Below are 22451 nucleotides of genomic sequence, written 5' to 3'. Positions count from 1 at the left end.
GGGTAATGTACAGTTGCGCTGGGTTTATTACAATCAAAATGTACCAGCAGGCAATCTGTAACCGAATGGATTTACCCCATCAGAGGCAGAGGCAGAAACCACTCAGGAGATTTGAGGAAATTGGGTCCTGCTGGAGCTGCTCTCTCCTGGGGCCACCCCTGCATGGACTCTGCACATGCACTCCTCTGGGGTCAGCTCCCCAAAGTTTTATTCCAGATTCACTTTCACGGGAGGAAAAACTTGTTGCAACACATGAGCTGACAGCGCATAATATCTGCTTGCCATCTCAGGGATGGCTGAGGGAAGGAGAGAAGGAGAGAGGAAAAGTTGCAGGTGCACAAGGCAGAATAAAGGGAAAGAGAAAAAAACAAAGGTAGCAAAGATGAAAACAAAACAAAAAAAAGCCAAAAATACCCAACCAACCTCCCCAGAATGAAGCCAGTCAATCTGCCTCTCTTTTAAGCCAGTCAATTCCTCTCTTTCTCAGCTGACTTCTCACTTGCTTGATGCCAATTGCTCATGCAGGAATTAGCTAATTATAGGTTGAGTTCTCCTGGAGTTTGCCTTACTACTCAACTGTGTATGATTCCCTGGCAGCATCCATGCCAGCAGCTACTGTCTGCAGTCTTTGTTTCTGGTAAGTGTGCTGCCTCTCCACAGGAGAGGCATGAGAAGGTTGCTCCTGCTTTTCAGGGAGATTTTTGCTTGCAGGCCACACATGGCTGATAGCTCATGATTCCTGCTGTTGTCTTACAGTCAGGAGAAAATGGATAGTGAGATTGACATCTTTCACTTTGTTTTCTTAATTATTTTGTATTTATTTAACATGGGCAACACTGTTCATCCTATAACATTTATTAAAGGCAAGGGATAAAAAGCATAACAATGATTCATTCATGCAGAGCAAATTTTACAGGAGGGTTTTGTTTATTGGTTGAGAAAAGGATTAAATTAAAACCAGAAGGGGAAAAAAATCAAAAATAAGAAAAACAGGGGTAGGCAGGGCAGGGGAAGAGAAATGTCAGAAGACAGAGAACTGGGTGGGAAGGTGAAGCACAGCAAGGCATCTGTTGTCAGCCATCAAAAATAAGTTGGAATCCACTTTCCATTGATTACATTATTCACATATAACTGAGGAGTATAAAACACACATAACATATAACACAGCTTTGGTTTTCCAAAGATAAAGTTGCTTGTCCTTGGATACACCAAGAACAAAACCATCCATGGGAAAAGGTGCCCTTTTCATTCTTATTAGCACCACAGGAGTTGGTGGATTTAACAGCTACAATAAACAAGCAAATATATTTTAATATGTTTGTGGTTTGGATCTCTAACAGACATTAGGAAAGTACCTCTCTTTGCAACGAAGAAAAGGCCAGAGAGAGAAATATTTACAGCAATAACTTGCTTTGTGTGCTTGGATTGGGCAAAGAAAGGCCTAGTTTGTACCCTGCTGCACAGTAACAGCTCATTTCTAGGTCTCTGACTCACTTGGAGCACAGCAACCATGTACATTGTTTACTGAACTGTGGCAAAACTGAGTGCAGTGCTTACAGATAATGTCTGATGCTTTGTAGTGTAACGGGCAGCAAATGCCTGCTGTGGTTGATTTATACCTGAAGCAAAGCAGAGGTACACAATGAAACTCAAAGTTGCAAGGACTTGGGCTACTTTTGTAAGGGAAGAGAAGGCAGCAAACACATGAACTCCTCCTATCCACAGCCACTGGAGGTACAGCTGGACCAACTTCTTCTCTTCCAGAAGCATGACTGGGCAGGTGTAAATAGCAGGTTGTGCTCTAAAAAGTCGGCTGGGGAGAACAAACCAAAGTGGTATCAGGGAAAGGGCCAGTTCTGAGGATACAATATGCAATACTTTAGGATGGTGAGTAGGAGTGCTTTGGTTGGGTAATTCATATTCAATCCTTCTCTGTTGAGAAGGACAGCAATTCCTGCTCAAGCTACCAGGTTATTTTATGACAATGCAGCAAAAACATGCTTGCAGTATGAGTCTCAAAAACTGGAGATATGCCAATCATTTAAAGGTTATTTGATCCCATAGCTTACCCAATAATTTCTGGATACTTGAGGTTTGCTGCTCCTTTGCTGGCACTGCAGGAGTACTATACAGACAGCAAGGTGTGTAGGCAGTTGCAGCACTTGAGTGCCACATGCCATGGTGGCATTTGCCTGGTGTCCCTTCACAGGGGTTTGGAGTGTGCTCTGCCATCGTTGCTCAGAGCCACTGCCATCACTCACCTCAGTGGCCTGGAGCCCCTGCAGCTGCTGCCACACCAGTGCACCTTGCTCCACCGATAACACAGGACACAGTCAGCCTGCCTGGGAGCACTGCTCTGCTCTGCTTTCCACGCCTGCCCAGGGCATCAAGTGCAAAATGCTCCCTTTCCAAATGAGTCTTGAGGAACTGGGGCCCCTGCAACTCAGTCCTGAGATCTATTTTAAAAGAAAACCATGCGAAAATGATCAACTGCTAAGAAACACCGTAGTCTCAAGGGGGTGCTCATAGTCACACCACCTCTTGGAATGGGCTGGCAGGGATTTAAAATACAATTAAATGCAACCCATGGGTTTTGGGGGGGACTTTTGAAAAGTATTTTTTGAGCAAAGCCTTGTGACAGAACATAGCTTCATTTTCAACTACAACTTTTAATACTTTTGAGATTTAATTAATTATTTTTCAGCCTTTTATAATTCCAGTTTCAGTTTATTTCTTAGCTATTATTTAATGTTTTCATTACTGTTAACTAAATCCAGGGAGCATTTGGAGTTTTAGTCTGAATTAAGCTTTTATTCCTCATTGTTTTAAATGCATGGAAGTCAACTGAGTTGTTTTGTTTGATATTCTCCATGCCGTGGTGAATTCTGTGCTGGTAGGACTGTAAATGGGCCATGTTGTTGATGAATTACTAATCCCTGTCACTCACATTTTCTGGGGAACACGTGCTATATTTAGTCTTTATATTTGGAAAAATAAAGCTGGAGAACTCTGAGGCTTTTTTTTCTCATTAGAAGTCTTTAGAATATTCCCTAAAAATGATAATTCAAGTCAGATAATTCAGTCACCAAGTATAAGTGTTATTCATTAACCATGGTGGAAATTAGACCCTTGAATTGAGAGGCTAATTAAGATAATTATATCTAAAGCTTGAAAGGAAACTATACAGACATTTCTTAAAATCTCATTTGTCCTTATGTAAATCTGGACCAACTCCACTGTCATTTTCCAGATTTACACCCAAGTAATTGAAATCACTACTGAGCTCTTCTAAGCTCAGTATCAGCAAAAGGCATTGAAGTAAAACAGTTAACAGTCAGGCTGTGTTTTTCCTCTGTAACTTCTAGATGAACTTAATATCACAATGCTCTTCTTTCCGAAGGTACTTTGCCATTCTGATGGATTACTTATTTAAGAAAAAAACCAAACCAAAACCCATGACGTATTTAGAGGGCCATCAGCAATTTAAAGAGCTGCCAACTTTTACAACATTAGCAAATGAAGGGAGTTGAAAAGTTCCAGTGTCAACTACTGCCTCCTCCAGGGGTGATGTTATTTTTAATGTGTCTTTCCTGTGGAAGGAACTTTCTCCTCTACTGTTTCTTGTGACCACCAACTGCACTGAGACCACCACTTAGTAAAAGACACTAAGTGAATGTTGTACGTGAACCAGGTAGAAAAGTGGAAAAAATGAGTGAAGAACACCATTTAATCATACAGATATGAATTTTAGCAGTGTTCATTCATGTGTAGTCACCTGCCATGCAGTTGCCAGGAAGGCAAGCCTTTCTTGGCTTGTATTTAGTAGGAGGGTTGGGCAGATTTCTGACCACATGACATGCTCTTTTGCCCCCCAGCCCACCCCGCCAGCAATATCAGCTGTAGCCAGAGCTGTGCCAGTCTGTCCTATGCAGAGCAAATGTGAACTGAAAGGCAGCCTGCCTCGGCACACCAAGCCCTGCAGTCTGCTTCTTGTATCCAAAACCTGTCACAAGAAATGGGGAGAGCTCACATCTCTCTCTGACCCAGCTCACTTAAAACAATTCTGGGGGGCACATACCCTCACATCTAAACTCTGCAGACAGGCAGGCATTAAAAAAGATGAAGACTCAAGCCCTGTCCATTACCAGAAACACCATGTTATTCAATACTTTGGAGCTGGTTTTCCTCTCAGCCTCAAAGAATTGAAGGAACTAAGAAGCAGCCTGGAGGAGACCAGATGCTTCAGTGAGAGCTGCTGGCATACAGTTTACAAAAATACATTAACAGGAAAGAAAGAAGGGGCTGGAAAGAAGGGCACCGTAAGATAACAGCAGGACTACTAGCTCAGCCCAAGGGGCTCTCCAATCTTTTAACCTGTTGGTTGACACCTACCAAGCAAATGCTTGCAAAGCTTCTCAGGATTCCTGATTCTTCCATCATTTGGTGATGTTTCAAGCAGACCAACAGAGGAGGGAGAGCGCACAACCTTTTCCTGTTTTCACAGGCAGTGTCTGGGATAGGAGAAAAGAAAAGGGAGAGAGAAAAGAAAGAGGCCTCCTTTCAACTGGGTTAAAAAAGAGATAGAGGGGAGCCAGGTTCATTTAGTTTAAAAGTACCTAAACTGCTTTTGCATAAGGCTAGGAAGAGTATCCAGGATACCTGAAGCAGATGTGGCATTTGAGGCCAACATTTGTTCTCTATACTGATACAAAGCATTGTTTCTTTTTGAAAAATTATTTTCTTTGCAAGCTTTTCTAGTGCCACACACATCAGTCAGAGAGAGACTGCCAACCTCGGCATGGGAGGCTGCTGCATCACAGGGAATGTTAGCTCGCCTCTGGAAGACGGCCAGTTCTGTCTCCTGCAGTTCTGGCACCTCAGCAGGAACTGGGAGTCATTGCCTTGCAGACGGCAGATATCCTTGGCTCGATAAACATGCAGGATGCTCTCAATGAAACTCAATAGGCCCCCTCCGTCCAATCCCTGACTCCCATTCCTGTTCCACAGCACTTGCACTTTGCATTCAAATTTAAGGAGTCCATGCAAGCATTTTATCAGCTCTCCGGAGTTCACCATCAGCCCTTCCCAAATGGTCCTTGCCTCATAAACCTAAACCCTGCAAGTTGCCATCCTGTGAGAACCCAAGTTCTGTAGAGTATCTTGAATTCAGAAAGCAAAAGAGATCTCCATTTCACCAAATGCAAAGGGGAGTTCAAGCTCCAGGACTGCACACTGTGGTTTTTTTCCATTTGTACTTGGGAATTTGATTTTTATATATTAGGGCAAATCACTGCAAGTGATGTCTTTCAGCAGGCAGTAAGGCAAGGCAGCTTTCCAGGCAGCTTTCCATGACCCAGGGCATGAAAACAGTCTTCCCCTCCTTAGGACAGCAAAGCCAAAAAAACCTTCCCCCGCTTTCCCAGTTTCATCAGTACTCTGACATTTAAAGTCACCCGTGCACTGCTGGGATTGGGCTTCTCCAGTCAATCTCCTTTGCAGCAGCACTCCGATTTTAATCAAAATCTGTTCCTTTTTTTATGAGCAACAATAGGCATCAACCTTCTTTTTTTTAACACAAAATTGGGGTTTCAGTTGCTAATGGCGTACGATTCAGTTCTCTCTGACTTTCCAATATAATCTTTAGGACAATTAATCAGCTTTTTAATACAATCATGCCTCTCTGTCCTTGTCTTTGCTGCTAGGATGTTCTGTCAAGGCTCCTGTGGAAGTTCAAGTTCAAAGTCAGAGCATTGTAACAACCTGACTACAACTAACATATGTAATTCTATGAATAAATATCTAATACTCTACACAGAGTACAAGAATTGCTATACAAATGGCATTCTGTGAATTAAGTATTATACAGCTGACTCATAAGCAACCCAAATCATCTCTCATAATATTCAAAAAATGTTGCCAAAAAAATTTGGTCCAAAAATTTGGAACAAGTCTGAGCAAAATTACTTCTCTTTTGTAGATTAGGGCTGAAGGATTGAAATGTGGGTTAGGATCCCAGATAAGTACCTTATTTTGACCTAGAGGTTTGTGTTTGGCCTGTTATTAGTGTAAAGTTGTAACTTATAAACTGTAACATAACTTATTAGTTATAAGTTTCTAATTTTTTTAAAATGTGATCTCCAGTATCTATGAAGAAAGAAGCAAAATTCCATAGGTAAATGATAAATATGTAGGCATTGGACTCACTATTTTAATGGCAGTAGTAAGTCTTCCAAAGTATAGACTATTTCATGAAGACTGTTGAAGTTTAGCAGTCAAAGGAGAATGGCAAGACATTTTTACTTGTGCTGGTGATTAACAGAAGGAAATATTGGAATTATGTGACATGTATAACCCACTAAATAGTCTCCATCTCTACATATTTCATCCTCATGTAATCACCCAGCGTTACACGGGTAGTCTGCTGCACACTTAACTCAGGCTCCTAGCAAACCAAGTGACACACTACGTAACAATTTGCTGTTCCCTAAAAAATTAGACCTGGGCATGGATTAAGGAACAAATAAATAAAAATCTGGCTGCACAGGGAGAGTTTCCCAGGCAGTGGTTTTCCATATACCTTTCCTCCATTGCTTTTAGGAGACAGAGCTGGTGCCAGGCAATATGGCAATACTCCTGGCTGGCTGACTATGGAGAAGGTCATATAATTGACCTGGACATCATTACACCACACACAGGCCATGCCAGCTCCAGAAGGGGGGCAGCTTGCCCTTGAAGGCTGGCTCAGCCAGGGATACCAGGGCTTCCTCTGCACCTTTTGGAAGTCACTGCTACCTGTCCTGGCTGGGCTATACAGCACATATCCTGATTTTCACCTGTTCCAATCACAAGCAATGGCTTAGATAAATACAGGAAAAAATATGGAGCTGCAGTAGGGGAAAGGGAAGGGCTCATTCAAACCGTTGCATTTTAAACATTTCTCTGTACTGGATGCAGAAATCCTTAGCATGTGAGGGAGCTGGTTTTTTATTAGAAGGGAAAGAATGTAGGAAATGGTGCCTGCTTTCTCATTAGCAACTCGGTTTTCCTATAGTAGTCATAGGTAAAGAAATAAAAAATGCAATATCTGCAATCCTGGTAGAAACAGTTTTCCTCACTCTATAAAAATATAATTGAGAGACTGAGAGGACATCTAACACATTACTTTTTTTTTTACTATTTTTTTTTAAACTGGCAGTGATTTCACTTGCATCTATCCTTGAACTCCCAATGATTTAAAGCACAGTCTGAAACCTTTATGAATATGAAGCCCACTAATATCTCATGATGAAAAATTAATCACATGGGCATTAACTGACTTACTCCAGGCTGTGCAGTAAATCAGTGCCAGCAATGATAATACCCTGGGGTCTTAACCTCTGCCTCCTCCTCTAGCTGGTATCTTCACTCCATGGTGTTTAATAGCTATTCCTGCAGAAGACCAACTGTTGGTTAGTTATTTTTACAATAAATGCCTGTTATTGTGAAAAGTTTGAAAAGTCCTCAGCATTTGCTTTCTTTAAATTGAATATTCATATCTGCTGTTCTCTATTGAATCATTCAATGACTCTTAAACAAAATTTTTGAATAGGGTGATTAAAAAAATGTGAACAGATAAGTAGTAAGTCAAGAGAAATTCTGGCATCTAAGATTTTAACAAAACATGACAACTTTCAACCTTGAGGAAAGGATATGGATAAGGAATGGCCAGTGTCACATGGCACATCAAAACAGTGCCAGGGAGGAAAATTAGGGAGGGAAAACACATGTCACATTATGGAAACTAAAGAAAGGTACATGCACACATTTCTTCCTACAGACGTGGGTGTTTTTACGAGCGGAGCAAATTTATTCCAAGTTCAAAACTGGAGCATTTGGAAAGCTCAAAATGACAAGTGCAACAGCATTAGGAGCTGTAGAGGCAGCATTTCAAGGCACTAGCATTTATTCTACCTTCTGATGTGAACACCCACTCATTCTGACAACAGGAATCCAGAGGGAATAATGATGAGAAAATTATTTCTCTGCATTTTGATATAAACTTAGACTTCGTTATAAACTGAGCAGTGTCAAAATGTAAAGGTACAATTGTTAAAAAGTTGCACAGTTTATGAGATCCTAAGCACTATTTGCAGATGCTGCTGGTTCAGGACCCAATCCTTACTTCAGGCACACATTGTTATAGAATTCCAGAAGACAAAATACACTAATTTCCCCCAATGGTTCATGGAGTCAGATTTCCAAGATATTCAGAGATGTTTCCTACATTTTTATTATAATTTGATCTTTGCAGTTAAAATGTTACAGCAGAAGTCAGGCAGTTACTGAATAAATAAAAGGCTTTTGAAATCAGATACTAATCATATTTACCAAGCCCTAGAGACACCACAGAATAAATGGTTAAAACTCAAGTAACATGTTAAGTACAATAGTCAGAAAATGATCTATGATCTTGTTCATGCATTTTAATTCGACCATGGATTTTTTTCAGTAGGAAAAGCAATGAGAACTATTATTTTAAAAAATCTGGTATCAATCATCTTCTGCTCTAAAGTGCTAGGCAATTAATTTTACTGGTCTGGTACTCTGTCAATTCAATACTTCTGTTTATAATCACTTGAATACATTTGGATTAGAGGTTTGGAGTCTGAATATGCAGAGGCTGAAACCTGCTGTTTTCAGCAGGGCCAGATGTTTTTCATGGTTGTTAAGTGCTAACTATTAAACGAACAAGATGCTATCAATACTGCATTGGTATTGGAGATACTGGAAACCTATGATTTTTACAAGAATTGTTTCTCCTAAAATGGTTCAGTCTTATGAGAAGTCAGAACTACGCAAGAAAATTGTTTTTTCCCCACAATGCAATAAGGAGGCTAAAAGCACTGAACTCCTGCTATATTTCACTATGAAAAATAAGCTTAGAGGTCCTAGACAGGCTTTCTATGCTTTAACTCAAGTAAATTTAGATACATTATCTAAGGCCTAGCAGATGGCAAAATTATCAGCTGACGATTTATGACTTAGATAACAGTTCATACAATTATTTTCAAAGCAGTAAACTCAGCAACTTCCCACTACAGCCCCGTGTTTTTAGCCGGGCACCCTGTAACACGAACTTGTGCGGTGTTGCCCAGGGACAAGGCACTACACAGGCTCGAGCCCCGAACCCCTCACTGCTGAGGCTGGGGAGCCAAACTCTGCATTGCTGATACCAGCATGTGCCTTCAAAAGTCCTCAGGATCAAAGCACATTCCAGAGGCTCAGGACAGTGAGGACAAGATGTGCTATCTAAATAAATGTAATCCACACCCAGTAATTTCTTACCCACTCCTAGACGCTGAGCTTCAGGAACAGAAATGTGAATCTTTATCTTGGGCTGTTGCAAATTTACAGCCCAGGACACCTTGAGATATGTAGACAGGCTGTCTCCACTGCTCCTAATGCTTTCCAAGGTAGCTACTCCCCTACACCAGGACAGGAGAAAATCAGTTTTATGGATTTTATCTTTTTCCATTTGGCAACTACAATCTACTACTCTTCCAAGAAGAGAGCAGAACTTAATGTCTTCCCTTTGCTACTGCCTTTTCAGGGAGGGAGGTGTGGAAGCTGGAGCTACTTCTCCCCATTCACATGTCTGAGACTCTATATTCCTCCTTCTACATGACAGTCCTTTTCCATGCTCTATTCATCAATCAGCCTTCATCTTTCCTCCCTCTTCCTTTTGAACTGGGCCTTCTTATCTCCTGTCTTCTCTTATTCTTGTCCCTCCATCTCGACCCACACACCCATGGAGTTATTACCATATTTCACTGCCTCATGAGCTCTACAGTCAAGCAGAAAGTAAAAGCAACAGGAGGGGGAAAATTCTTGCTTTCTGCGTGATTACACATTGACTTCTCTTGTAACTTCTGCAGCACTTAGGATTATAGCCCAGGTGGCAAACTTTTAAATAGAGGGAAGTTCTAGAACAAAATGATGCTGATACTACTTGCTAATTACCACCAAGGCTTAAAATGTGTCACACTGAAAAATTCTGCAAGGTGACAAAAATGTCTCAGATTACGGGGAATGTAATTTCCGATACTTGCAGCATTATAAGCACTGTTTGTTTGGAAATGCCAAAAAACCCTCCTCTTACCTAAACCACAGCTTGCAAGATTTACTGAGCTGCTGAAATTTAATCCTAAACACTCTGGTAAGGTGAACTGTGCCACATCTAAGCTTGGCATAGTAGGATCCGTCTTTGTGTGACTGCTGGAGTGCAAGGGCAGAGCTACCCCCAGGACCAATAGGAATGGTAGCAGCAGCCCTGCTGTGGGGCACTGGTCCTCAGGATTATATTCCTAACACTAGGACATTAAAACACGTGCCAATAACATCTCCAGTACAGTCAACACTGATAACAGATTAAAATTTTTTCAGCACTTTGTATTATTTTGTACTTTTTCAGTACTGCATCAGCATTTAAAAGTTTCAGAGTATTTCTGATTTTAGGAAAGAGCTCCCAAGCAGTTTATTTGCTTTATGAATATAATTCAGCAGTTTCTACAGTCACTTTCAGTGCTCCAAAAAGAATGGCATATAAATATAATCCTTATACATGTATCAAATCTAAAGTTAATATCTCAGTGGATGTTACTCTCATCTAGAGCTGTCTGTTCCCCACGTACCCAGAGAAAGCCCTGCTATGTGTTTCCCCTCTGCATTCCCATTTTAAGGTAATATTTAATCAGATGCTTAGCCTGCAAAATGAAGACACCCACTGAAAGTAGGTCATGATTATTATCAAAAGCTAGATCACCATGCTAGATTGTTTCACCGGGAATCTCAAAATAAGAAGAGATTAGACAATCTGTTCAGTAAAACAATACCTTTTAAAAAATACCTTTAATGGAAATTTTATCTTTTATAGTGATTTCTGCTGTAGATGGCTTAGGACACAGCCATGCACAACAGAGCATTACTGATGTGCCCTTAATCCTGCACTGGACCAAAGCCTCAGTTCTTTTATCTGCTGGTGACTTTGTGAGAAATAAACTGTTTGCTGAACCAGCACAAATGGTGTCCCTATGGAAAAATATTTGGTATTCTTTTTGCCAGGACTGTTTTTAAAAAGAGTGCACTGCTTGATCTATTACAGGAATAAGCATCACTTACAAAAGTCTGGTCCTTTATTGAATCATTTAACAAAGAAGGAGCTACTATGTATTGCATCTATTACATTTCTGCTATTGTTTTTAGTTTCGGAATGCAAAAATTAAAATTCTTATTCCTGGAAGTAATTATTAGCTTAATACTCTATTAAGGGAGAAGTAATTTGCAAAATCCTAGATCTAAACATCTATTTCTAGTCTCATTAACAGAATACAAATGACACCTTACACAAAATGATACTGCAAAATTATAATCCTGTTAATTACAGCCAATGCATTTCCAAAGTGACTGGTGTTAAATTCAGACATTTACTCTCTTGTTCAGTTTTAATAGCAATAATGGGATAAATAGTATAGTAAATAGAGCGAGTGTTTAATATTTGGGTTTGCTAGTGACAAAACCAGTTTCTTAGATTTCCAAAATTAAAGAGAATTTTGCAACTGAGCATTGAAAGTTTCTCTCTCTTAACATGAGATTTAAAAGAACCTCCCTAAAAAAAAATATGCAAGGTGATAGATTAATCTAAAAAAGCATAGAAATAATTCAGCAATGTAAACAGAAGTCTTTACCACTTATAGCAGATCTGTCATGTAACAAAAAGGAACTTTGGAACAGATGAATGCAATTCTAGTGAAGTCCAGGAGATACATGCAAGTGAAGAATTTAATCTTCCTTAATCTTCTCACATGGTGTGATTAATCCCCTGCCTTTGGGCTCTGGAAGATGACTTCTAGATACAGCAACAGAAATAATATGATTTTTCTGCATATAAAATATACAGAAAAATATAAAATATGCCACTATACAGTTATGTTCCTAAACAAAATGTTGCATTCTCCTATCCCCTCTTACAAAGGTGATTCAGCAGCCTGAGATTTGTGGCACAATAGAATAATAGTCTTTGTTGTGCCTGGTTCCTGTTCAACGATGCTCTCTGTACAGCTGCCAAAAATGCTGAAGGTCAGCTAAGCATGGATGAAAATGTAAGGCCACACTCAGGTTGCATAACTCCCACTAAAGAAGTTAAGCAATACCTATTTGGTAAGCAGGGAGCTGGTGTCATGGAGAGCAGCAAGCAGGGCCAGGGAAGGTGCTGAGCAGCAAGGGACTGGTGGGGTCAGCAACAGGGACACAGCTCCAGGAGAGCTGGGGAATGGAGGCTGTCTCAGAGTGGTCCCAGCACCTGCAAAACTGTTCAGACTCGACCCACACACAAATCAACAAATAAAGCCAGTGTGTTCCTGTCACGTGAATAGATTATTCCTATTCCCAAGAACTGCATGCAGGACGCAGTTTCAACCTAGTCCCATGCACATTACTAGACACATATATTAAAACTGGGGTTTTTAAAATTTAAGAAAAGAAAGAGACTACCTGATTGTATATGTGAATCTTCTACCTGACAAATAGGATCACCTATTTGTGATATAGGTGATATACCTAAACTCCTTGTGCATGGGGTGAATGCCTTCAAAATATTCTGAGGAATTTCATGTGGGGCAGAACGTAAGTTTGCTAAGGACTGCAGAAAGGAGAGTTAAACATCACGATTTTTTAAAAGCTATTCTTTTAATCTTAGGCGATTGGCATCAGTATCCCTGAACTTTACATCGTATTTAAGGACTGGATCTGAGTTGAAACACATGTCCATGTGTACCTGACTTTCACTTTGCATGGAGGCCAACCCATATTTAGAAATATAAAAGTAATAGAATAATGGTGCAAAAGAGAAATAATCTCTGCAAAACAGTGCAAGAAAAACCCGTAGGCAGTTACAACCCCATTGAATGCCCCAACACACTGCTCCCTGTGGTTTTGAGTAAACCATTCTCCCAAGCTGTCCCAGGTAACCTCTTTGGTCCCTGTCACTGTGTCAAGAGATCACTTGTCCCCCACTGAAGGGCAAGCTACAGCTCGAGACAGCTTTGAAATTTGGGATAGCTGTGAGATGTCACGAATAATTGCATACCTAAGGCTTAGGAACTGAGCAACAGTAACAGCCCAAGTAGCCTCTGCAATGGGGGGCAGCTGCTGAAGCAGGTCAGAAACATCAGCAGAGCAGAAATGGCAGTGACAGCACCTGAGCCAGAGCCCAGAACACAGACTGAGCTGTTTCTCAGGGCTACAGCCTTTCTCTTAAAGGGTAGATGGGATAGCAGTGAACCCAAAATATCTTCTAAGATTAGGTCATGTTTACACTTCCAGGCTAATTACTGGAGAAGACTCCTAAGGATAAGGAAGAGCTGCGAGAGCAGTAAATCTGTTCTCTCCAAAGACTAAGTTAATGTCTTTGTTTTTCTTCCTTGTGCTGGTGCACATCTTGTAATGAGCTTAGACTCCAGCACTGGAACCAAACAGCCATATCCTGAACAAGCATTCACTTCTGCAGACCAGGACAAAGAAGGGACATTCCTCTCCAAGGGAAAAGCCTGCCATGTTTCCAGTTCTGTAGACAGAACAGGGAAACAGTAGTTCAAAATGGAAAACTGATCATCCATAAAATATAGAAGGACAGAGAAGCCAAAGAAATACAGTTCCTGCCTCAATGAATCTTCAGACTCACAAGGTTTCACCAGAAACAGGTCAGAAAAAAGAAGTTTTATGTAACTGTCATTTTTTAATTCTCCTTTGTATCTCTGGCATGCAAAATAAGAGTTCTATATATGGTGAAATTTCTGGACTTTTCTTCTTCTCAGTAAGAATGGCACAATTTAAATCAAACGACCAGAAGGCCATTCATGTAACAAAATATTTTTAACCTTTCAAAGAAACTGCAGTAAATCTGAAAGTGACCAGATGTGCAAATGGTGTAAAGTGATGTGAAATGACACAGTACTTTCTTTCTTTAGACAGCACCTTGATTAGGAATACAAAGGTTTGCTTCTAAAGACAACCCCCACTGCCACAAGGCTTCACGTGTGCTAAGCCACAGTTGTTAAGAGTACCACAGTGCAAATCACTCATCTTTGGCTGGCAAGTTGGTCAGTGGTTTGAAGAGAGTATTGCAGAAACTTGGGCAAAAGCAGAACAAAATCAGCTCATTACAACATTAAAATGCAGACCCAAGTGCCTGCTGAAGTGCCAGGGCTAGTGGAAACTCCCGATGCCATCCAGGCAGAGCAGGGCACACAGCTCTGAAACCTTCCACAGTGGAGATTTCTCTTGGCTCATACTAGACTTGTCATATTCAGCAGCTTCCAAGAGCACACGATAGCAACAAGAATGGGATTCTCTTTCCTCCCTGTTTAATTCTCCCCCACCTCCGCACCTGCCAAAAGATTCTTACAAAAAGAATTGCTGCCCTTAGTTCTTTATTAAAGAAATCACTCCAGTGAGCCCTGAGTCTCACTATTATTCATATGCAGATGTCTATACGAGTGTATTAAGTCAGGAAAAAAATTATTACTATTATCAGGAATATATGTAAAATTTCAACAGAAAGTTGTAGTCAAACAAAGCATTGCTGACAAAACACCTGAAAGAACTTTGGTAGTTTGAGTCTTCTGAAGAAACTGAAAAAGGAAAAGCATAAAGTAATGGGGGGGGGGGGGGGGGTGTGAATCTCTTTACTAGTTGTAATCATCTCAGGTATAGCAGGTAAACATGATTTATGTCTCTGGTTTTAAACAGCCCCACTAATTTTATTTAATGGAAGATTAAGAAAAAAATGCCATTACTCTCAGTATTATGCAACACTGGCAAATGCACAGAGAACCAATTTGATACCATTATCAGCTGCAGCTGATAAAGTTACTCAAAAACCTCCTCCACCAAACCTGTAGTTTTTAGGACCCAGTGGAAAGGGAGGTATACATGTATGTGGTACTGGGCTTAAAGCAAATATTATTAGGGTGAAAATCCTGGGGGAAAAAAAAAGGGAAAAACCAGAAGCAACCGAAGAACCAACCCAGAATAAAATCCCTAATGATCAAAGTCTGAACTGTCTCAGGTTTTTCACACAGAACTGCATTAGGCCTGGCTCAACTTCTCCCATAAGTATACAGCCTTTTATAGCAGGACCACAACTCAACCCATGTTGTAATAAAGAATGTCACATTAACTAATTTACCAGAGAAACCGCCATAAAGTCAAATTATTCCTCACTCTTCTAGTTCAACTGAAATGAACTCAGTGGAAGATAAAAATGCTGCATCTCCTATCAGAAAATTCTTCATTGGGATACACAGTGGCTTACTGCTGCCTGCCCCAGTGCTGAACAGGCTAACAACAGTTATGTTTTTCCCTTTATATTCAAAACCACGATGTATTAAAAATATTTTAATTACAAAAAAAACCATTTAATCTGGCTAATTATGAAGGCTAAAAAAAATCCCCCCTCTGGTTTGTAACTTGCAAGTTCAGTGGCTCGTGTCATACTGGCAACTTTTAACATGCCAAGAAAACTAATCACATCTAGCTTGTGAAAACACTCAACCCACCAAAAGAGGCAAAGTCCATCCTCGGCTTGAACGTACACAGGATCCTCAGCATGTGGATGGAGACTTGTTGGGGTTTTAGTTTAGTCTTAGGGTTTTTTTTTTCTGTTAAAGGAATTTTCTCCCATATGCATGTTGCTAGGGGACAAATAGCTGTACTTAAGAAAGACAAAAAGGGAGTGGGGCGGGCCTGGCTACCTTTTTGTCTACACCTGGGTGTGGGGGCAGTTCGCTCTGAGCGTCCGGAGAGAGAAGCTGCAGAGAAAGGAGCTGCTGCTTCTTTCTTTTTGGCCGTTCTTCTCTTCCTGCTGGAAACAACGCCGGGACCCCAAAAGCCGCTTTCCCTGCCCTGCTGGAGGCCGAGCTGTGGCTGCCCTGCCCCGCTGCTGCTGCTTCGAGTTTTCGCTACGCTGTAGCCCTGCTCGCCCTGCCTGCCTGGGCATCCGTGGGGTTCTCCCATCTGGATACATCTCGCCTGCCACCCGGGATTTGCGTTCGTCCCTGCCGCTCTAGCCTGCCGCTCTAGCCTGCCGCTCTAGCCTGCCGCTCCTGCCTGCCGCTCCCAGCCTGCTGCTCCTGAGAGTCCGGGATCGGCTGCCCAGCGGTTTGTGAAGCCTTTGTCCCATCCCTTCCCGGGATCCCAGGCCGCCATTGCCCGCGTGTTTCCCGAGCTCGCTCCGGAGCGCCCCCTGCAGCCGCGGGGGAACCATCGCACCTGCCCTGCTCACCGGGAGCCGCCAGCGCCCCTGCCGGCTGCGAGCGGAACTGCACCCGAGGGGAAATAGCCTGACAGCCGAGAAGGCTGGGACTGGGTTTGTGTGTGCTGTTACTGTCATAGTTGTTGTTGTTCTGTTTGACTGGTTATATACATATACATATATATATATATATATATATATAGTAAAGAACTGTTATTCCTATTTCCCACATCTCTGCCTAGAGGCCCTTGATTTCAAAATATAATAACTTGGAGGGAAAAAGGGTTATATCTGCCACTTCAAGGGGGGCTTCTGCCTTCCTTAGCAGACACCTGTCTTTCAAAACCGAGACAGATCTTGGCGCCCAACGTGGGGCCTGAGGGCATTAAGAGAGAGAGGTGAAAGAAAAGGAATAACAGTTCTTGGAACTTTATTTTGTGTGCCAGATATAGGAACCTTGTTTGGCTGCACTATGTGGTCTAGTTTACCCTGGTTCGGGTGGCATGTGGCCGTAGCTATATTCTTCCCCTTTGCAGCTCCTTACTTGAATATGGGTCCTCTGACTAAGGCTACCATTGCTGTTATCCAGCTTGCGTTATGGGTTGAGAAGGTGAGGAATTCATGGGTTTTTAGCTTCCTCCGGAATGTGGGCACATGGATAAATGGCTATCACACACTGAGCACATGTTTTTGGGGTTATGTTAACAATGGTACCTTCTGTGAGGAAATGACACCAGGGGAAGTTTTCCCCCAACCCCTCAACCAGTTCTTCGGGCCCACCCCATCAATTTTCGAAGGGTTTAAATTCCCTCTGAATATTAACCATCTGCTGCTGATAGGCCTACTCTATTTAGCACTCAAGGATAAGTTGAGATTGGCTTGGATATCTACCCGGACACCAGCCCCAGAGACTAGAGATCCTACCCCAGAACCTGACATGGCCCCAGAGAGTAGAGTTCCTACCCCAGAGCCTGATCCTGCCCCAGAACCTGACATGGCCCCAGACACAAGAGATCCTACCCCAGAGCCCTATCCTGCCCCAGAATCTGGCACGGCCCCAGACACTAGAGATCCTACCCCAGAGACTGACGCAGCCCCAGACACTAGAGACCCCGCCCCACAGACTGATACCGCCCAACAGCCCACCTCAGAAATGGACTACCCAAACTGGGTGGGGGTACTGGCAAAAGGGATGCAAGAGATGTGCCAAGAGATGGGTCAGGTACGCCAGGGGATATGCCAGGAGATGGGCCAGGTGCGCCAGGGGATATGCCAGGAGATGGGCCAGGTGCGCCAGGAGATGTGCCAGGAGATGGGCCAGGTGCGCAAGGAGATGTGCCAGGAGATGGGCCAGGTGCGCCAGGAGATATGCCAATTGCTAAGGGAATACACCTCCTCAGCTAGTGAAAAGCCCTCTCCCTGCCCCAAAGAGGGTGAGTCCGATGGTGCAGCAGTAGAACCCACGGATGTTACAACCGTCCAGGCTTCAGCTGAACCACAAGGACAACCACAGCCAGCAGCAGTCGCCCCTGTGCAAAGGAGGAAGTGTAAGACCAAATCAGTACGACCAGTTAATGATGATGGGCAACCAGGGCCCTCACAACCAGCAGGAGAGCCAGAGCCAGAAATCATCACTGAGTCCCTGTCGTACGACAGTCTCCGTGGTATGCGAAACGACATTGCGCGAAGGGGGCGTGAGCCTTATACCACCTGGCTGCTTCGGGTTTGGGACCTTATGGGCACAAGTGTGCAACTGGATAGTGGTGAGGCAAGGTATCTGGGATCATTGACCCAGGACCCAGGTGTGGACCAGGTATTTGTGAGGGAGCCAGGGCCCCTTTCTCTCTGGGAGCGGCTCTTAATGAGTGTGAGAGAAAGGTTCATTCACAAAGAAAGAATGCAGGAGTACCATCATAGAATGCAGTGGAAGACACTCGAGCAAGGGATTCAACAGCTAAGAGAGGTGGCAATATTAGAGGTACTCTTTGGGAGGGATGGACAGCATGATAATGACCCCGATAAGGTCAGGTGCACAGGACAGATGATGTGGAACCTGGCAAGGCTAGGGCCATCGCAATACACCACCTTCATTGCAACGATTGATGCTGACAATACCCGAGAAACCGTGGGCTCTGTTGCCAGCAAGCTCAGGCATTATGACAGCATGATCAATGGCCCGCTGAAAGCTCATGTCTCTGCTGTGGTCCAGGACCTCAAAGAGGAGATGAAGGAGATGAGGAAGGAAATGAGGGAGGAGATGAGGGAGGAGATGAGGAGGGTCAGTGTGGCACCAGTGCGAGTCACAGGCCCCCAAGTCAGAGCCCGTCGTCCCCCTGCTAGAGAGAGAGGGTACACCCCACGAGCTGAGCTGTGGTTTTTCCTGTGTGAGCATGGGGAAGACATGAGGAGGTGGGATGGGAAACCCACCTCTGTCCTGGCAGCGCGGGTGCGTGAACTCAAGGAGGGAGGCACTAACCGAGGGGGTTCCCCTAAGGTGAAAGTAGCCTCAGCCTCCCGCGATCGAGCTGCCAGGTATTACAGAAGGGAGGATGATATGTCGGATCCCCTTGAAGGTACCTCGAGCATGTACACCCAGGGAAAGAATGATAACCAGGGCTAGAGGGGCCCTGCCTCTAGCCAGGAAGAGGCACGGGAGAACCGAGTTTTCTGGACGGTGTGGATCCGATGGCCTGGCACATCAGAGCCACAAAAATATGATGCATTGGTTGATACTGGGGCACAGTGTACTTTAATGCCATCGGGACATGTGGGGGCAGAACCTGTATCCATCGCTGGGGTGACTGGGGGATCACAGCAGTTGACCCTTTTGGAAGCTGAGGTGAGCCTGACTGGGAAGGAGTGGCAAAAGCATCCGATTGTGACCGGCCCAGAGGCCCCGTGTATTCTGGGCATAGACTTCCTCCGGAATGGCTATTACAAAGACCCAAAAGGACTCAGGTGGGCATTTGGTATTGCTGCTGTGGAGGCAGAGGGCATTAGGCAATTGAACACCCTGTCTGGACTATCTGAGAATCCTTCTGCAGTTGGGCTCCTGAAAGTGGAAGAGCAACGAGTGCCAATTGCCACCTCGACAGTGCACCGCCGGCAGTATCGGACAAATCGAGATGCTGTGATCCCCATCCACAAGATGATCCGCGAGCTGGAGAGCCAAGGGGTGGTCAGCAAGACCCACTCACCCTTCAACAGCCCCATCTGGCCTGTGCGCAAATCTGATGGGGAATGGAGACTGACTGTGGACTATCGTGCCCTGAATGAAGTGACTCCACCGCTGAGCGCTGCCGTGCCGGACATGTTGGAGCTCCAGTACGAGCTGGAGTCCAAAGCAGCAAAGTGGTACGCCACTATTGACATTGCCAATGCATTCTTCTCTATTCCTCTGGCAGCAGAGTGCAGGCCTCAGTTTGCCTTCACATGGAGGGGCGTGCAGTACACCTGGAACCGACTGCCCCAGGGGTGGAAGCACAGTCCCACCATCTGTCATGGACTGATCCAGACTGCACTAGAAAAGGGTGGGGCTCCAGAACATCTGCAGTACATTGATGACATCATTGTGTGGGGGAACACCGCGACCGAAGTGTTTGAGAAAGGAGAGAGAATAATTCAAATTCTCCTGCAAGCTGGTTTTGCCATCAAGAAGAGCAAGGTCAAGGGACCTGCCCGAGAGATCCAGTTCCTGGGAGTAAAGTGGCAAGATGGACGGCGTCAGATTCCCACTGAGGTCATCAATAAGATCACAGCAATGTCTCCACCGACCAACAAGAAGGAAACACAAGCTTTCCTAGGCGCTATAGGTTTCTGGAGGATGCACATTCCCGAGTACAGCCAGATCGTGAGTCCTCTCTACCTGGTTACCCGCAAGAAGAATGATTTCCACTGGGGCCCTGAACAGCAGCAAGCCTTCACCCAGATCAAACAGGAAATTGCTCACGCCGTAGCCCTTGGCCCAGTCAGAACAGGACCAGAGGTGAAGAACGTGCTCTACTCTGCAGCCGGGAACAATGGTCTGTCCTGGAGCCTCTGGCAGAAGGTGCCTGGTGAGACTCGGGGCCGACCACTGGGATTCTGGAGCCGAAGCTACAGAGGGTCTGAAGCCAACTACACTCCCACAGAGAAGGAAATCCTGGCAGCTTATGAAGGAGTCCAGGCTGCCTCAGAAGTAATCGGCACAGAGGCACAACTCCTCCTGGCACCCCGACTACCGGTGCTGGGGTGGATGTTCAAAGGAAAGGTTCCCTCCACGCATCACGCCACCGACGCTACATGGAGCAAATGGATTGCCCTCATCACGCAGCGCGCCCGAATTGGAAACCCAAGTCGCCCTGGGATCTTGGAAATAATTACGAACTGGCCGGAAGGTGAGACTTTTGGGTTATCTTCTGAAGAAGAAGAGGAGCAGGTGACACGTGCTGAAGAAGCCCCACCATATAACGAGCTACCAGAGAGTGAAAGACAATACGCCCTCTTCACTGATGGTTCCTGCCGAATTGTAGGCGCTAGCCGGAAATGGAAAGCCGCTGTATGGAGCCCCACACGACAAGTTGCACAGGCTACTGAAGGAAAAGGTGGATCGAGCCAATTTGCTGAGCTCAAAGCTGTCCAATTAGCTCTGGACATAGCTGAAAGAGAGAAGTGGCCAAAGCTCTACCTCTACACTGATTCATGGATGGTAGCCAATGCTCTGTGGGGTTGGCTGGAAAGGTGGAATAAGGCAAACTGGCAGCGCAGAGGAAAACCAATCTGGGCTGCTGAAGAGTGGAAAGACATTGCCACTCGGGTAGAGAAGCTATCCGTGAAGGTCCGTCATGTAGATGCTCACATTCCCAAGAGCCGGGCTAATGAAGAACATCGTAACAACAAACAGGTAGATCAGGCTGCGAAAATAGAGGTGTCCCAGATAGACTTAGATTGGCAACATAAAGGAGAACTGTTCCTAGCTCGATGGGCCCATGATGCCTCAGGTCATCAGGGCAGAGATGCCACCTATAAGTGGGCACGAGACCGAGGGGTGGATCTAACCATGGACAGTATCTCCCAGGTTATCCATGATTGTGAGACATGCGCTGCGATCAAGCAGGCCAAGCGGGTGAAGCCTCTGTGGTATGGTGGGCGATGGTCCAAATACAAGTATGGGGAGGCCTGGCAGATTGATTACATCACACTGCCTCAAACCCGCCAAGGCAAGCGCTATGTGCTCACAATGGTAGAAGCCACCACTGGATGGCTGGAGACCTACCCTGTGCCTCACGCTACTGCCCGGAACACCATCCTGGGCCTGGAAAAGCAAGTCCTTTGGAGGCATGGCACCCCTGAGAGAATCGAGTCTGACAATGGGACTCATTTCAAGAACAGCCTTATAAACACCTGGGCTAGAGAACATGGCATAGAGTGGGTGTACCACATCCCTTACCATGCACCAGCAGCTGGGAAGGTTGAGCGGTGTAATGGATTGCTTAAAACCACTTTGAAGGCACTGGGTGGGGGGACTTTCAAAAACTGGGAGATGCATTTAGCAAGAGCCACCTGGTTAGTTAACACCCGAGGCTCCACCAGCCGAGCAGGCCCTGCCCAATCCGAACCCCTACAAACAACAGACGGAGATAAGGTTCCAGTGGTGCACATGAGAGGTATGCTTGGAAAAACTGTTTGGGTAAAGTCTGCCTTGAGCAAAGACAAACCCATCCGTGGGGTCGTTTTTGCCCAGGGACCAGGTTGCACCTGGTGGGTGATGCAAAAGGATGGAGAGACCCGATGCTTACCTCAAGGGGACCTTGTTTTAGGGTGAACTACCCACGGCTCTGTACTTGTATCACTATCAGCATGTATATTTGTATATAATTTGGGTAATGCATAGATTTATATGGTTAAGAAAAAGTTAAGTTTCATGTAACATGTTAGTATGGGAAAAAATTCGGGGTGGATAATGTTGGGGTTTTAGTTTAGTCTTAGGGTTTTTTTTTTCTGTTAAAGGAATTTTCTCCCATATGCATGTTGCTAGGGGACAAATAGCTGTACTTAAGAAAGACAAAAAGGGAGTGGGGCGGGCCTGGCTACCTTTTTGTCTACACCTGGGTGTGGGGGCAGTTCGCTCTGAGCGTCCGGAGAGAGAAGCTGCAGAGAAAGGAGCTGCTGCTTCTTTCTTTTT

Source organism: Coloeus monedula (assembly GCF_965178545.1).
Source record: "Coloeus monedula genome assembly, chromosome: 4".
Taxonomy (NCBI): Eukaryota; Metazoa; Chordata; class Aves; order Passeriformes; family Corvidae; genus Coloeus; species Coloeus monedula.
This window is presented reverse-complemented; position numbering follows the sequence as displayed.